This window comes from Delphinapterus leucas, chromosome 2 (genome assembly GCF_059928025.1).
Source record: "Delphinapterus leucas isolate spDelLeu-1000000601 "Yukka" chromosome 2, BTC_Dleu_Yukka2, whole genome shotgun sequence".
In the NCBI taxonomy this organism is placed as follows: domain Eukaryota; kingdom Metazoa; phylum Chordata; class Mammalia; order Artiodactyla; family Monodontidae; genus Delphinapterus; species Delphinapterus leucas.
In genome coordinates this window covers 149,255,898-149,274,448 of record NC_143130.1, presented here as the reverse complement: position 1 = coordinate 149,274,448, position 18,551 = coordinate 149,255,898, and the positions used below count along the sequence as shown (strand labels likewise).

Below are 18,551 nucleotides of genomic sequence, written 5' to 3'. Positions count from 1 at the left end.
AGGGGCTCGGAGGACTAAAACTGGGATGCTGAGAATATGTTATCACAAAGCTTTTTCCCAGTGCTTGGTTTAGGCTTCCTATGGTTGGCAAAAGGCCTTTCATAAGCCGGTGGCTTGGCTGTGTCAGTGGGAGAGGGATGTTTTGTTACCCTGCAGGACTCTACTCTGTAACTGGGCTGGTCATACTCCCAGTAACATGAAACCTCAGGATAATGAAAATAACAACAATAATAACAACATTGTTATTATTACCTGGAGCCTGACTGTCTAATCACTGCACAGGAATCTAAGCATTTTCCATCTAATATCTGATTTAATCTTCACAAGAACCTTAAAAGGTAGGTACTACTACTATCTCCATTTCTGGACAGTGGTTAAATAACTTGTCCAAAGTCACAGAGATAGCAAGGTTACAAACTAAGCAGGCTGACCCCAAAGCATATAATCTTGCTAGAGGTTCAAATCAATTCCATGTTACATAATGTAATTCATTTTAAGTATTAGAATTATCCTGGATATATTATGGAATAAGAGGCAAAACTTCCATTCACTATAACAAGAAAACAGGAAGCTTTGAAGATTGTTCATACTGCTGCTTGCAGCTCTACACCCTCTCGAGTGGGCTTGGACTTGGCGTCCCAGCTCTACTTCAGAACCTAAGCAGAGGGGGAAGTCTTTTAACATGCAGACCAACTCCAGGGCCCCAACAAGGGAAGGATTCCTCAGGTATACGGTGGATCAGGTGATTCTAAAGCGCACATTGAGAAACACTGCTTTGGGGTATCCTAGGAAACTTTTTTTTAATTGATTTATTTTTTTGGCTGCGTTGGGTCTTCGTTGCTACGCGTGGGCTTTCGCTACTTGTGGTGAGCGGGGGCTACTCTTCGTTGTGGTGCGCAGGCTTCTCATTGTGATGGCTTCCCTTGTTGCAGAGCACGGGCTCTAGGCGCACAGGCTTCAGTAGTTGTGGCACATGGGCTTCAGCAGTTGTGGCTCACGGGCTCTAGAGCACAGGCTCAGTAGCTGTGGCACATGGGCTTAGTTGCTCTGCGGCACGTGGGAATCTCTCCGGACCAGGGCTTGAACCCGTGTCCCCTGCATTAGCAGGCGGATTCTTAAACCGCTGCACCACCAGGGAAGCCCCTCTAGCAAGCTTCTGAAGCCACTGCAGGATTTGAGAACTAGGTCATTAGATGTTGATGACTAATTCCCCCGAACCGCTAACGACACAGATAATCACTTTCAGTCATAGGCACCGCATGTGAAGAAAGCTGTTGATAGAATGGAGTGGAGGGAAGCAGGAGTTCAGTGACTTCAATTCCCAAAGCTCTCTTTACAGACCTGCATCATCTGAGGAAGCCATGTGCCCCTAATCTTCCACATCTGAAATAACCTGGCTAGAAGCTGCCCCCCAAAATGAGATTGATTCCTCTGAAAAGTAACTGCCAAAGATGCAGTTAACATTGCATATTAATGACCAAATTCAGATATCCTTAATAGAAACTTCAACACCAAAAGGCTGAGCGGGGAAGAGTTATTTTTTTTTAAACGTGTGATTTTTCGAAGTCCCAACACAAAAAAGCTTGTTGCCTAGGTCTTTGCACTCATTTGTAAATTGAATAAAGATGCACTCTCGCTTTAAGGTTTTGCCTCTCCGTGTTTTAGTCAGAGTTAGTAAGTGTCCATCCACATATGGGAGCTCACCAATTCTGTCCTTCCTCTTTGGCTTAAATTATCTATGTCAATTGCATTACTGTCCAAGAAAGATGGCTCCAAGTTCGGAAACGGTTTTGGTAATTTGATTAAGTTGTACAGAAATGCTAGTGCTTTCTTGGGCACCAGTGACCTTTCCCTGATCCTTTCTGGTCTCTGAGGGTAAGTCCTGGCTGCTGCCTCCCCTTGAGGTGGGACCCCCTCTATTCTCTGATTTCCTCAGGGTCTTCACAGAGGCCACACAGTCCAGCCAAGACTTCAGATTGTCTGCTTCTACTGCTACATACCAGCTGTGCCATCCCAGAAAGTGTTTTTTATCCTCTTTTGGCATCAATTCTCACAACTGTAAAATGGGTATAATATAAGCAACCTCCTCTGAAGTCGCTGCGAAGATTAAACCAACTAATATATATAAATCACTTGGAACAATGCCTGGCACACAGAAAGCACTCAATACGTGTTATCTTTTATTATGGCTCCACCTTGCAGTACTAAGAAAGTTTTGCATGAATCTAGAGTTTTATATTTCTGAAGCAGTCTCAATTCATTATTACTACAATCAGCCCTCACAATAACCGTTTAAGTGAGACAGGCCTTAAAGTGTATGGATGCTTCCTGCTATAAGGAAAAGGAACTGACCTGGCCTGCTCCTCATGAGCTGTTTGCTCATTAGTCCCAGTCACTGGGTCAGAGACCCATCTCCGTCATCTCTGGATACCACTCCCCACACACATGCCAGCAGGCGTCAGTAAATCAAGGCTGAACTGCACTGAAGGTTTACAGCAAGGGCTAGCCGTGCTATAAACAGAGCAACCCCAGCCTTAAGGCAGGGAGCGGGGGAACAAATCAGAGTCCCTGTTCTAGGGAATTCCTGGCTACCCTGAACACAGAGACAAGAGGGCTAATTTCCTAGTCCTGACTCCCACCTCATCCCCGAGAGGAAAAGGAGCAGCTGCAGGAGAGGGAGCAGCCAGAGGTCACTTAGAGGGAAAGAGCAGAACTGTCCCTGCACAACCTCGGAGGCAGCAGGGAATCAGGAAAATATAACACGGCGCTACCCAGCCCCTCCTGCCGGGCCAAACGGGGATCCATAAATGCGGTGTTTCAAAGGCGAATAATGCTGCCTTCACTAACTGAAATGGGAGTTGCTTTTGAGTAGAGTACAGGCCAGTCTATAAACACCAGGGATTAAAAGGCTTACTGTGGGGCCCGACTGCCACCGGCCTAAAGACAGAGTCTATCTGGCCCTCCAGACCCCAAACAAACTCCACGGCACTTCCTTCAGGGAAGAGCTGCCATCATCCAATGGTACACCCCCTCAAAGTGATACCGTAAGCCTTTTTTTTTCCTCTTTTTTTCCACTTCAGATCACTTTGCTAAGCAACCTCCCCTTTCCGCATCCTGCACCCAGCACCACTCACTCCCCAGCGGCCCCCCAGCAGCTCCCCACCTGACCCTGTCCTCTGCTCTCCAGGCATTTGTTTTCTGCCTCCCTCACCACCTCATCCTCCACGCCAACAACTTCCTAATGCACAGGTATTTTATCTGCCATGAAAACAACACAGGCTTCGGAATCCTCCCAACCTTGGTTCGGGCTGCACACAGTTACTTACAGTACTTAACTTTTCAGAGCTTGGTTTTCCGATCCATGAAGTGGAGACAGGCCCTCCTAGGTACAACACCTAGCACAGGGCCTGGCACAGAGCGTGCACTCAATACTTCCTGCCTTGTCCCACTCCCCACGGGATTTTTCTTCTTCCTTCTTCCCTGGGCTCTGTGACCCTGATACAGTCACTCTTTCTAGGTATCACACCTGCTACATCCAAAGGTCTCAACTCAAAGGAGTGACTCAAATGAGGAACATTTTAATCCCCCATGTTATCTGTGTAGCAGGCACATTCTGGGCACATGGTCCCATCAGCAACCTTCAAATTACACTAAAGAGAGGACCGGTCACATTCTATCTCCCCACCACAAATGACCCATTTAATGAGAAAAGTAACCAGAGGGGATGGGAGGACACGGAGTTGAGAGTCACTTGTGGCAGAAGCAGGAGATAAATAAAGGCCTCTGTAAGGTAAGGGTAGCATTTCCACATGCAACTAAAAACCCCAAAAGGAAAACTCCCATAATTCCACATTTACATGTAAAATTTTTAAATCACTTCTGACAGCAAGAACATCTGCCAGTTTTGCTAGAAACACCATCTGGTTCATTTCTGATAAGCCCCAGGCACAACTTCGCACAGGCCAGGAACTGCCTACAGTTTGGTTCCCAAAAGGTGGCATCCTCCATGACAGCTCCAAGGCAGTGTGCCACCCCTCCCTCCCTGGGGCCCGAAGGCTGCTACTGCTAGTTCATGATTAGACTTGAAATAAGCCCGGAGCTTGACTCTGTTGTAAGTACCTCCTCCAAAACTTCCAGGCATCACCCTTATAACCAGAATTAATTTAAGCAAGTCTGTCTTCAAAAACCCGATAAATACTACAGAAACATGACAAACAGCAGGAACAACTTGTGTTTCAGAGGGGCTTTCATAAACCAGGTGGGAGGGCAGCTTCTCCACTGAAGAGTCTTATTTTTCAATTAGCTAAGAGTAAGAGGGTCCCCTCCACGAGGTCTTTAAGCTCCTCCAAGTACCTTCCTTTTGCCAAGCCAACAGGAAACACTTTGATGCACTTCATGGAGGTCTTCAGGCCACCATAAATAAGGAAAAGAAAGCAGCCTGGGAGTCAGAGCAGACTTGTCTCGAGGTGCAATGACTCGGTTTGTGGTGCCTCAACAGCAGGCCTATTCTTCAGATCCTGACGGGGAATTAAGCATAAAATGTGAACCCAACACCTACAGCAAGGATACACCCCAAAGAAAAATGGACTACAAGGTTCACCAGCCAGCACTGAACACAAATGGAAAAAGGTGTATTTGAAACACATGACAACAGGGTAGAAACTATCATGTGCAAGAGCCTGTACAAACACGCACACCCCTGGGGCTTCCCTGGTGGTCCAGTGGTTAACAATCCGTCTTCCAACGCAGGGGACGCCGGACTCGATCCCTGGTCAGGGAACTAAGATCCCACATGCCGTGGGGCAACTAAGCCCGCCTGCTGCAACTACTGAGCCCATGCACTCTGGAGCCCACACGCCACAACTAGAGAGCCCGCGTGCTGCAACTACTGAGCCTGCGCACTCTGGAGTCTGTGCACAACTAGAGAGAAGCCCACACGCCGCAACAAAAGATCTCACATGCCACAACAAAGATCCTGCGTGCCACAACTAAGGCCCGATGCAGCCAAATAAATACATAAATATTCAAATAGGCACACTCCTTCTTCTAGTCCACTAAGCAAACCTGGGTTGGTAAAGCTTTAAACACTGTATTGCCCGTATTGTTCACCAATTTTTGGTGTTTCATGACCCTTGTGAAGATGGAGCAAGGCAAAGGTGGTAAAGAGAGAACTGAGAAGGCAAGGGTGAGAAGCATGCAGTACAAACCGAAGGTGAGAAACTGGGGCATAATCAGCTGTGGCCTCACAACTGGGCTTGGGGATGAGAATCTCTCACTCTCTGAAAACAATGCTGGGCAGAAATCACTCAACGTTTTTTCCTCTCAAAATGTGAATACACAGAACAGGAGCCCACAGCGAAGCTCAAAACTGATTTCCCACCAAGTGTGGCTTCAACTCACCCATTCAGCCGCACAGACAGGCAGCTAGCTGAGGAGCAGGTAGGAAGCCACCAGCAGTACCAAAGTGGTGTGGAAACAGGCCTACCCCAGAGAAGCTGAGCGTCCTTGTGCTGGCCTTCCAGGACAGAAGGAGGAGGGCTGGGAGGCTGTCGGCGTGGACTCCAGCAGCAGGGCAGTTTAACAGAGAAGGCCAGACTGGAGGAGCTGAGAAAACTGAACCCACAACAAAGGCAGTGGTCAGGAGTCCACCACCTGACAAGCCAGGAGGATGTGAAAGAAAAGCAAGAGGAAACAAGCCCCTCCCTTTTGTCAATCCGGATGCGGTCCATCTGCCTTAGAAAGTAGAGGAAGGATGTGGCCCTAAACTGGCCTCTCCCCTTCTCGGACAAACTGACCCTCAATAATCTCCGCTGTCCAGACCAGCAGCATGTTTCACATCCGGCACCTGGCCGGTGCTTCGTGTCTGCCCATCGGTGAGACCTCCCTGGTTTGCTACTTGGGCCGACAGGCCACACCAGCATCACCATTTCTGCTGCTAACTCAGCCCTTGGCCTTAAGACAGGACACTTGTCCTAAACTACTCTGGGCCTCACATTCTGTAACTTTAAAGTGGGCGTCACTCCCACCTCACTTCCAGGGTAACTGAGACGATAATAGCCAGTAACAGATAATATTTACTGAGCACTTACTATGGGCCAGGTACCAGGCTAGCTGCTTTCCACGTCTCCTCCAAACCCCCCTATGTAGTAGATACTGATGTTAACCCCCATTTTCAGTTCAAGAACCGGGGCTTAACAAAGAAACTTATCCGAAGTACACAAGCCAGACAGAAAATCTAACACTACAAAAAGCAAGGGTCAAATACTAATTAATACCACTTCTTCCCCAGATAAACTGCCGTGAGTATCTTCTACTTGACAGACACTGAACCTAGTGTTTTAACTACCCCACTTTATTTGGTTTTCATAACAATCCCATGAGGGGCTACTTTTCAACATAATTTTAATTATTTAAGTTATACATGCCAATAGTGAAAATTCAAATGAAACAAAAAGAAAGTTTAAGAAGCTATAGTTTCCTGTTACCCTTTATCACCCCAGAATTCCCACCCCAGGTAATCATTAATATTCTGGTAGCTACCCCTCTAGAGATAGGTAGTGGTAATATTATCATCTCCATTTTACAAGTGATAAAACTGAGCATCTGAGAGGTTAAATCTGCTCAAGGCCATACAGCTGGGAAGTGGCTGAGCTGAGACGGGAAGCAGGGCGAGGCTGATCCCAAGGCCCGCTCTCCTCCACTGCCTCCCACTCAGTACCCACTCCTCGAAACAATCGTCCATTTTCATTCACCATAGGAAAGGGGGAAGCTCTGCCTGGCCCACAGCCAGTCTCACTTCTCCACTTTCCCAACCAGATGGAAAAAGCAGACAGGCTGTCCGAGCACACCCTGCCCCAGGAACATTGGCACTGCTTTATGTTTTTCAAATCTAAGCTGTCCTGGATGAGGCAGGACCTTCACCTCCAACCTCCTCGCTGCCCAGACAGGCTCATCTTCTGCCTCTGAAAGTAAGGGCAGGACAATGGGGAAGAGGAGGTCAAGCCAGGCCTACAGGAGACCCTGGACCCCCCTGTCGGCAAAAAAGGACACTCTTCAGGGAGCTCTTAGGAGTACTGAAGCGAAGACAGTCCACCTCTGGAAACAGCTGCGGGGGGCATCTCAGGAAGGCCCGGACCCACAGTTGGTGCCTAGAGTCAGAACACACCTGCAGAAAGACAGAACAAGACTGCAACCATGCTGATACAGACTGCAGAGCCCTCAAAATCCCCATCACAGGGCCCTGAGAACCCAAGGAACTTAGAATTTCTGCTCTGGCTCACCCCCAAATGGACCTCTAATAACCTGAAAACTGCACAGGTTTCTAGATACCAGGGTTTTGCCCCTGTGGCCTCCCTGCTCCTCCAAAAAATAAAAGCAAAAACCTTCTCAGACTATATGGCAATGCTTTTTCCTTAGTTAGGAGATGAAATTTTGCCCTTTCTAATTACACACGCTTTCACATCTCTGTCCCATCAGTACACAAAAACATACCGACCTTTAGAGTACCTATGCTGAGATGGGGGTAGGGAGGAGGAAAGGGGTTGTTACATTGCTTTCCACACAGAAGTTAAAATTTATCAAGTCTGCACTTCCAAGAGCTTTCCTATTCCCCAGCAGCATACCAATGTTTGATTCAGCCTCAGCCCTGGCTGACTCAGCATCCCTATTTACAAGCACAGTGGATGCTAAATGTCCACTGGTTACCAAAGGCCTTGGCTTTCCCATTTGTAAAAAGGGACTGAAACCTTCCTCACAGTAATTATCTGATTTCTTATGTGAAAGCACTTTGTAAAATAAATAAATCTTTATTGCTAGTAATATGAATGCCCAACCTACATGAGTAAATGAAGAGGAAACTTAAACCGCCCCTTCCCTCCTCAAGGGGTTTGACATCTATGAGGGGAAAAGATTAACCAAAACACTGGAGAACAATTCAAAACCTTGGTTATACTGTGCTGCAAAGAATCCCTGTGGGGAGATGATTATATGGGAAAGAGCATCCAATACTTGTTCAATTAATAAAGGAGTTCAGATGCACTGCTTAACAAACATCTACTTGTTACCATCCACAGAAAGTTGTACCAACACCAAAGGCTCTGGAATCTGTTCATTCACTGTCACTCACACACATCCCAAGAAAAACCATCAGCGTTTGCAGAGAGCAGCCCTTCTTTCAAAGATGTGATCCTTCAAAAGCATTCACAGACCTTCAAATGAGATGACCCACACAATTATATTCTGTAATTCCAGGAGCAAAAGAACCGCCCCCAGAAGAGCTCAGTTCTGGAGAACAAACAGAAACAAGTCATCCTGTGTTAACTACTTCCTTGCCTGCAACCAGATTCACAGTGGATAACATATATATATGTAAAAAAGGCCAAACCAGTAGATGCACACATGTAAATTTGCTTTAGGGTATGACTGATGCCTCCTGAGGCTTTTAAAAGAATGACAGAGTTTTCCAGAAACAAAGACCTGCACTTGAAAATTAGAAGGGGTGACTCTCTGGTCTCGGATCAAAATTCCTAAGGGTTCCTATAGATTGTTTTTGACTGGCCTTGCTAAAACATTTTGGACAACAGCCAATACCCTCTCTTTGCTTCTCCTCCTCCCACCTCCATGGTTCCCGAGCTGTCTTCTTTTCCTGCCACCAGTCAGAGTAAACTTGGTAAATGTTAACAGCTTTTTATCACCTTGTTTATATTTGTTTTTCACTCAAACCAAGCCTCCCTCCAAATGTTTCTTTTTTGGAATTTCATCGATAATACCACTCTTACATTCCTTGTCATCAAGGCTTATGGACTCAAGGTCACCTTGCCCTCTCACCCTTTTTACTTTTATCCTCTATACCTGGTCAATCCTTCTCAACCAGCTGAGTATAAAGAAGTGGACAAGACAGTCACTGACCTCAGGGAACTTCCAGTCTCAGCCTAGAACCTGAGCCTACACGGAGATGGCTTACCCACAGAGGTAAAACATACGGGGATGTGCTTTTATTGGGACCCTTATTTGTGCCAGTAGTGTACTAGGTCCTTTACTGCCTCCAGCAAGTTATAAAGCCAGATATATCAGGAAGAGACACAAATTAACATATCTAAAATTGAGGCTTGAAGGAAATGGAGAAAAAGAAAGATTCCCTAAGGAATTCACACCACTGATCCTACCTATTTCCCTTCTCCCAATTTCTCACTGTTGAATTCACACCCGCTTTTCTCTCTAAACTAAAAAAAAACCAAAAAAAAACACGTCAGGGTCAGAAAACATTCCCACATTAAAAACTGGTTAGTTAAGTAAAGCTGGAAAAACGGAATCCTCACACCAAACTCCTAGACCGAGCTTGCTCTACAGAGAAAGGCAATTTGCTCTCTTGCTAGAGAGGTGAGGAGGAATTCTCCAAGGGTATTTTTCAAGTCCTCCTCCCTTCCAGGGTGGTTGCTGGTTTGGAGCACAAATGTCCCTGAAAAAGCCAGAGCCACTCCTTCAGAGCAGCCAAGCTGAAAGCCTGCTTTACACAACAGATTCCTCCAGCGCTACTGTCGAACTAAATAAGCCGTGGGTATTCCCCCAGACTTTTAACTTCATGAGGGCAAGTGCTGTGTGCATTTTGTTCTTGTTCACAACTGCATACCTAGCACTTAACCACCACGGGCATTCACTGAATACCGGCCACACAAATGACTTGACTTCCTTCCTTCCTCTTGGTTTCTGCAGCAACCCTCTACCCACCTCCCACCAGCCTGACATCACAGCCCAACCAGATTTTCAGCTCACAAATTATGAGAACTTGAAGGTGCATGTAAAGGGGAAAATAAGATGGACCAATGAAACCTTGTGCAACCCAGAGCCTGTTTTTCTTGCCATCCTGCTGTGTAACAAGCAAAATTCCCACAGGACTGAAACGAGGCGGTAGATGGCCTTCCCATGGCAGAGTGTCTACCTGGGAGTGGATGAGAATCAAGGATTGATAAAAGTGCGCACCAGCCAACATACCATTTGTTAATTCTCTAAAAATGTTCTGAGCATGCCAACTGAAAGAACAACACCCACTGAACACCAAACTGCTCACTGGTTTTCTGGGATGGAGAAAGCTAGCATATATGACACCTCAACCCAAGAAGTCTATTTCCTTCCTGGCTGGTTAGAGACACAGTTAGAGACGTGTGTTCACACTGCATTTGGACGGGAGGCTGACCCACATGAAATAAACCTGAGGATATCAGAACCACAGTTGTGAAGGGTTTCAGTCTGCTAGGAGGGAGGGGCCATCAGCCGTCCTAGACAGCACGTTCTCAAATACTGGGCAGTCCTACTACATCTAGGCTGCCACCAGCACCTACCTGCCACTGTCCCACCTGGGTGAGCAAGACCCAAAGGGGAAAATGACTCAGGAAGCACATCCCATTGGCCTGGAGTCAGGGGTGTTTTCTAAATTTTAAGGAAGCACAGTACAGAGATAAAAGAGTTAAGCAGGCCCAGCCTAAGCCCAACTCCCATTTTAAGAACAGTCCTTCTTAAGAACTGAATTTAAAGACTCATTCCCTTTTGTAATTTCACTATTAGACTCAAAACCACAATCACAGAAGGGATAGGAGTTTGTTCCTAACGATATCAACCACATACCCTTCTGGGCTCCAATCCCCTTTCCTGGAACAGGCCCAGAGAAGAAAAGTTGATCACACTGGGATAGAAAAAGTACCAGACTAGGAATGTGCAGCCCTGGCTTCTCCCCTGGCCCTGTCACCACTCAGGAAAATGAGCTCTGAGCAACCATTTCCCATTTTTCTATTCTATTAAGTGAGGCTGTAAAATGAGACCATCCTCGGAGTCCCATCCTCCCAACTCTAGCATTTCATGAGCTCTCTCTGGTCACATGCTTGGCTTGTTGTGCAAGAAGTTTTGGTAACATCTGGATACTACAGTCAAGCATTCAAATCTTCAGATAAGAGTCCTGTCTCCTTACTCAGCCTTTTGAGACTCCTAGTACTTGGGAACAGAATTTGTATTACCAGGTAGAGCCACTCCAAATCTAAAGCTTCTGGCAGTGAACAGTGGCAGGGAAGTTATGGCTGTATTCATACACATTTACACACACACATGAGGGAACTTTCTGGAAAAACTGGTCCTTGGACTTGGCTCCAGGTGAAGGAACCTGAAACAGGTACAGGGGAAGATGATTCAACTTCCTAGTTTTTGTCTGGCTTGTTGGACAAAGGGCATGTGCCCTGTGTCCCATGTGTTTCTGAGGTAGAACCATCTTGACTCTCTGACCCTTAGGTGGCCTACACATGCACAATTTCAAGAACTTCTGGGAGGGATCTAGGAGCAGGAAAAGCAAGACCAGCTATTGGTCACGAATGCTAGGAATTCCAATTAGAACAAGAGTGAAAGGAGGCACTGCACTATTTCAGTACTGAGGCTGCTATGATGTAAAACCACCCAGGGGTAGATTAATCTGTAGAGGAAATGACACTCCCAGCAGCACCATCTGTTCCTCTTTGTGTCTGGCCTGATCTATATTTTAAACCTCGGGTGCAACTAAGGTCCACCAGTAAGAACCCATTTCTAAAGAACATTCTTTCTCAGGCCTGCGTTTAAACCACACTCACAGCCCCTCTCCCTCCCCCGCTCACGGGCTGGCTCTCTATTCAGCAAGCATGCCACTCCCCAGTCTAGCAGCAGCCTCCAAGCAGGTGCACAGAACCCTCGCATGGAATTTTTCATAAGGAAAGGGAAAACTTCTGAGAACTATAAATTACATTGATAAGGAAGGCTCTGTGGGGTTCATGGTAACACTCTCTCCAAAAGACACAATGATGCAATTTACAACTGAGGCTTCATGCTGAAACCACGCCCCCCCCCTTTTTTAAAGCAGCAGTACATGTGCACTGAATCTAGGCACTAACGCATCTGTCAACTCACTACTGTTTCAAGTTCCGCACCAAAGATTTGGAAACAATGCTACTGGAGAGTTCAACCCTCTTAAACGCTATATATATATACACACACACATATATATCAACATATATATGTGTGTGTATATATATATACACACACATATATACATGCACACGCACGTGTATATATATACATATATATACCTATATATATATACACACATATATATAGGTATATATATGTATATGTGTATGTAGCACCTTTTCTTAATTCAGGGCAATACCCTCAACACCACACCACAGGATCAAGAGATTTCGCTATACTGTTCTTGCCCAAACAAACTACGTAACCAAGTAGAACGTTAACTCCAAAGTAGAAATATGGATGCAGCTTTTAAAATATCTCCCTGAGAAATGAGAACATATGTCTACAGGAAACCCATGGGTTCGTGGCAGCATTATCCATAATAACCAAAAAGCACAAACAACCCAAACGATCATCGGCTGATGAATGGATAAACAAAACACAGAAGTATATCTAAACAACAGGCTATTCAGCAACAAAGCAGAATGAAGTAGCGATGTAAGCTGCAACATGGATAAACCTCAGCAACATCATGCTAAGTTAAAGAAGCCAATCATTAAAGACCGCATATTGTATGATTCTATTCAAACGAAAGGTCCAAACAGGTAAACTATAGAGCGGATGAGTGGTGCCCCTGGGCTAGGAGGATTATAGAGGAATAGGGACTGACTACTAATGGAGTTTCTTTTGGGGGTGATGAAAATGTTCTAAGATTAGATTAGGTAGGATTATGGTGATCGCTGGACAACTCTGTAAATATACTAAAATCCACTGCTTGTACACTTTAAATGGATGACCTTTATGATATATAAATTACGTCTTAAAGCTGTTTCTAAAAAATGTCATATGACAAAATAAAATCACCCCTCCAAAAAAAAATATCTCCTTGAGAAAACTTAGAAATAATCTAGATGTATGAGAGAGGGTATTTAAATCACAGCTGATCTATTTGATGGAATTTTATAAAGCCGCTAAAAATAATTATAAAGGCTATGTGTTATTATAGGAAAATGTTTATGCTATAACATTAAATGAAAAAAAAAAAAAGAAATACAAAATTGAATGTTACAAGGACTACCAACTAAAAGAAAAAGTAGAATACATGGAAATGATGTTTCTGTTAGGTTGGTAGAATCATAGTGGTTCCCCCCCTCTATTTTCCAAGCTTTCCGTAATCTTGTCCCAGCGTACTGACGATTAAAAACAAAACAAAAAAAACCCCTCAGTCTTCCCTCAGTTTGCCTTGACTACAACTTAAAATGCAAAATAAGCAAAACCACTTTGTTCTCTTTTTCAAGTTCCCTTTTTTAAACTTCCATCCACTTAGTTTATTGAGATCAACTGAGAACTCAAAGAAGGAAGAACGGGATAAACACTCCTCCTCTCCTATTCCCAGAAGTTAGTTTCATTTTCCTGGCTTTGTCAGAAACCAAAGCCAAGTCTAGCCAAAATTTCAGCAAGGAGAGTCTACACACAGGGCAACTCATGTTCTGTTCTTAAACTTCTGGGGTGAAGGCAAGTCACTGCTGGCAGGAGGCTGGATTTGGAAAGATCAGACTTTCCCCCTCCTTAAAAAAGGATAGAAAGAAAGGGGAAGCTGGGGAAAAGCCCCTATTTGTGTCTGTCCTCTGAGGTTTTGTGTCCAATCTCCAACTACAGGAGGAAAGAATCCTGAGTCATTTAATCTTTCACCACAGAAGATCCTCTTCTGAGTAGTAAATAATTGTCAGTCACCACCTCTGCCATCTGCAAACCCACTGAGAACCTATTACTATCATCAGGAATCCCAGGCTACCTGTCCCCAAATCAAGCAATGGGGCTCTGCCAAAAATAATAATAATAATAATGGTACGTGTGTGTGGGAGGAGAGAATACATTTAAGGGCACACTGCTATCAGGTAATTTTAAGGATCCACCAACACTGGCGACAGTAACAGGGAGCTACATCTGTTTCTGCTTGAGAAAAATGCTTCAATAATATCCTGTCTCTGGAGTACTGCATGAATTCTTGGCACGCGGCTTCAGATGCTTCAAGCGTGGCTATTTTCCTTTTTTGAGATATAAGAGCCAGGGAGGGAGAATACATCACAGGCAACACGAGTCTGTGAAACCCGTTCAGTTCTCACCACAGTCGCTGCATTTTCTGCTCCCTGAGTCTCTCACGGAGACTCAACTGTCCCCTAGCCCTGACAGCAGCACAGGTGGCCTTTCACAGCTGAAGTGACCCAACTTGACACCACCGAGAGGCCTACCAACAGAGTGGAGACTTCCACACTCAGGTAAGAACCAGAGGATGAGAGAGCAAATAGAGGAATCCTGCTGGTTTCTAGGCCAAAGAACTAAAAGGGAAAGAAAAAGGACAGCATCACAGACACAGGTGAGCACAAGAAAAAGGAAACATCCACAGGTGCCCGACAGGCTCCGCCACTAAAACCTAACCCTTGTAAGAGGTGCCTCTTTCCCCAGTACCTCTACTGTTTCAGATAAAGGTTTCACACGGATACACTGGAACTTACAGCCATCTAAGGGAACAACAGCTGCTGCCTTGAATCCTAGCCGGGGCAGGAGTGAACACATCTTGATGCTCAAGGACGGTCACCCCCCATGCTGTCCTGAAACTGTCATTAGTCTCAGATCCACAGCTGTTGGCACCTTCAAATACTCATCACACACACACACCCCAGCCCCAACCCTGAGCTGCATCCTTCATTCCCGCCAATGGGGAAACAGCCCTACCACGTTACAGGTATCATTTCTCACCGCTCTAGTTTCCTGCAATGCGGCAACATAACTTAAAAATACTAATTTTTAAAAAACCATTCCCATTAAGTGAAGCCTCACCACGGTGGGATATGTGGGTGGCCCCTAGACTGAAGCCATCTTGAGGAGAAACCAGGGGAAAGAGGCTCTATTATCATACAAGCAGATGTCCTAATCCTCAACACTCAAGTCTGCACCACAGCAATATTTGCTTTCAAAGTTAAAAAAAAAAAAGGCACTGGGCTTCCTCCTCTCCTTGTTCCTTCCCATCTTTCTCCTACTGCTTGAGGGAATGCACTCTGCACAAGACTTCCCTACTGTCTAGGGGGATGAAAGAGGGAAAATGAATCCTGCTCGGCAGCTTTCACTAGGAGATCGCATGTCAAATTTAGGAGCTCAGTAAAACGCTTCATGCATGGCAATTACACAACTGGGCCTAGTGGGTCTGCAGACATTCAGGCCTCCAAGTAGGCATTTCAGGCCCGTAAGCAGAAATCACATCCCTGCTGCTGCCTCTCGGTGAATCGTCCCTGAGTAATGGGGAACTAGAGGAGAAGACAAGCACATGTGCTCTCTGGCCTTCCTTCTCTGCCTGCGAGAGGCTCTGCTAAAGACATTCTCCCCAGTTCACTTGTTTTGGTACAGAAACAAGGAAGATTACGTGGTTCACTAACTTTTAAAAAAATACTGTAATTCTCTGAGCCCACAGACAGATACCAGTAGTTGCCTGGCTATCAGAAGAGCTAAGAATGCGGAAAGAGAGTACTAGGAAAGATTTAAAACATAAGGCAAGTTTTTTTCTGGAGGATGTAAAAGCATAGAGGAAGTGAAACAACGCTGAGTAGCAATAAAGTTGAAATAAGTTCTTACTTTTAAGAAGCCAGATAAATTTCTCATTTCTCCCTTTGGACGGTGCATATGTGTGTGTATCGAGGGGGAGGGTAGCTAGAGGAATTGCTGTCCTGGGAACGGCAAGGAGGAAACCCCCTGCCAGGAGATGCACCATTATGTAAGAGCACAAGTTCAGTCACCACATAATGGAGACCTGCCAGGAAACCAGACAAAGTGCTGAGGTCTCTTCACCTGCCAGCCTGCATCTGTAACACCTCATTCTACCTTTCTTCCTCTTCTTTCTATCTGCCCACATTCTGGACTTTAAGAAGGCAAGCCTCAGTAAATAAGTTGAACTGCCATTTGACAGTGGGTTTGCTCTCCGGGTTTAACACTGCAGGGCGGAGAGGCAGGTCCTACTCTGAGCACTCAGGGACCTGTCCCCGTCTAGCTGTAGGTATGGTTTGGTTTCATATGCCATTTCTACTACAGTACCCAAAAGACCACCCTGTGGACAGGGAGTTCTATTTATCATGACTGGTATCAGTATTGTTCTCTATTTAACGCACTGCTCAGGACTTCCTTAAGCAGCAAATGGACACCACTGAAAATTAACAACATAAGCCAAAATAAATTGACTTAAAAACCATGAACTCTGTAAGAAATGGCAGGGTTCTGTCCTATTCACTGCAGTAACCCCAATACCTAGCACAGTGCCCAGCATATATTCTGTATCACAAATACTTGTCAGTACTAAATTAAAAAAAAGAATGAATGAACCCACGAATGTTGTGCAAACATACCATAAATGTGTACCTTGGAGAAAGAAATAAGGATGCACACATGATCTGAGAAAGCCTGAGGAAGTAGTGCTTTGGACAGAGTCTAGAAAGACTCCAGTTTCAATTTTACCAAATGGTAAGCAAACTAGAAATTAACAGTATAATCTAGTAGTTCAGGGTGAGGGCTCTACTATGAGATACCTTTGTGACCTTGGGCAAGTTATTTGTTTGGCTTTGCTCTCATCTGAAAGAATGAGAATAATGACAAAATCCACCACAAAAGTTTGCTGTTTATTAAATGAGATCAAGAAAGTAAAGCTCTTGGCACAAAACTCAGTTCACAGTAAGTCCTCAAGAACTTTCCCCTGTTATTGCTATTATTTTTTCATTATTAAATATCTCCTCTACTGAGGGGAAGGTAGATGTACTCCCCATGCCCCAAACTCTGAAAATTTTCATTTCTGGTTGAATATGCATCTAGCTAAAAATGGAAAGCCCAGAAAATTCAAAACTCAATGCCAAGCACATGCCTCTACTAGCCTCACTACATGGTGACAATTTGGGTGTGGAATTCCCAAAACAGAAAAGGAATATGTATGCATTCACCCCATTCATACATATTTTTTAAATCGGAGCAATGAAAAGAACAGAAGTGAATTAACCAGTGTAAAGGATGGAAAGACACTCTTGTCACCTCTGCAGACCTATAAAGGGTGTAAAATACCTACGGTTTAATTGAACTGGGTAGTTTCACTGCACCTCTGTACAGAGCACACACAAGCCCAGTTAGCAAGAGCAGTAAAGCCCAGCGAGCTGCCTGACACGAGGGGACATTCTATGGGAACAGCAGCATCAGGCCTCACTGCTGAACTTCCCTCGAACCAGCTGGAGATTTGTTCTCGACGCCTCTTTTCTCCTGGGTCTTTCGGTCCCCAAAACCACCTCCCCCTCCTGACCTCCTTACAGGTAACTTTTCCCACTTTAGCAGCCCCACAGTCACAACCCTGTGGGAGGGTCAGACCGACAACCAGTATTTGTCTCTAAAAACCAGAAGTGAAAAAAGAAAGTCTACATACATAAACAGGAAGTGGTTTCGGTGCGTCTCAGCCCGGATACTAAGAAAAGTTTTTGAGATTAAAGACCAGACGAGGTGCGGGGGCTCCAGAAAGCTCCGGTGCTCGCACACCCGGGCTCCAAGGTGCCCTCGGAAGTCCACCATCGCTAAGCCAACCCTGCCCCAGCGCAGGACGCGCAGCTTTAGCTGGCTTGACAAAAAAACATTAACAGTAATTAAGACAGCCAGCCTGTGACTACCTCCCAGCGACCTGCAAAATGTGGTCTCCACCGTGAATTCCGAGCCGGAGCGCGACCCCGCACGCCCGGCGAGGCCCGGGCGGAGCGCCCCGATCCCGGCCACCAAGCTCCCGGCCGCAAGCCGGCCGGCCGGTTTTCCTCCCGGCCTCGGCACAGCTCCCCCCCGCCGCCCTTCCGCCCAAGCCGGCACCGGGCTCGCCGCCGGACGTCGGGGTGACAGCCGGGCCGGCGCAGGAAGCGCGGAGAGCAGCCGACGCGGGGCGGCCGTCCGGGCTCCCCAACGTCCCTCCCGGGCGGTGCGCCGGTCCTGCGCCCCTGACAGCCGGCCGAGGGCGCCAGTGACACAATGCCCGGCCCCGCCGCCCCCCGGTCGCGGTGCCAACTCACCCGGGGAACGGCGCGGCGACCTCCGGGAGGCGGACGCTCGCAGCTTCCGCAGCGCCGGGATCCGCTCCGCCGCCTGCGCGCGCCCGCAGCTCTCTTGGGTCTAGGCGAGACCCCGTGTGCCCTTGTCTGGCTGGCGCTGGCCGGCGCTGCGGGAGGAGGAGGCGGGAGGCAGGGGACGAGGATGTCGCCGGCTTAGGAGAATGGAACGCGGCGGCCGTAGCAGAGGAAACGGCAGCAGTACGCGCGTCACCGGCCCAGCTGTACCGTGCGGGCGGGGGAGGCCCGCGGAGGGGGAGGGGAAGGGGCGGGCGAGGGGCGGGGCCAGGCGCGCACACAACCAGCGCCGGCGTCGCGCTGCCGCGACCGCCCCGCTGGGAAGCCCCGCCAGTCGACGGCTGGCAGCACGCAAGCGCCGCCGGTCGGCCCGCACGCCCCGCGGGAGGCGAGACTGGGTGGGCGGGGGGTGTTCTTAAAGGCACCGTCACGCCAGCGCTGCTA

General features: G+C 46.8%; 1 protein-coding gene across 3 annotated transcripts in view; it reads right to left on the bottom strand.

Annotated features, from left to right (window-relative positions):
• SUSD6 (sushi domain containing 6) overlaps positions 1 to 18,340 on the bottom strand; it is a 93,852-nt gene extending 75,512 nt beyond the window's left edge. The window contains exon 1 of one of the 3 annotated variants that reach the window (XM_089907876.1): positions 18,054 to 18,340. The gene's annotated coding sequence lies outside the window, so the exon portion shown is untranslated. Of the gene's footprint in view, positions 1 to 17,428; positions 17,825 to 18,053 lie in introns of those variants that run through there. The other 2 variants (XM_022570264.3, XM_089907880.1) reach the window with 2 other exon arrangements.
• Between the last annotated feature and the right edge of the window lie 211 nt (positions 18,341 to 18,551).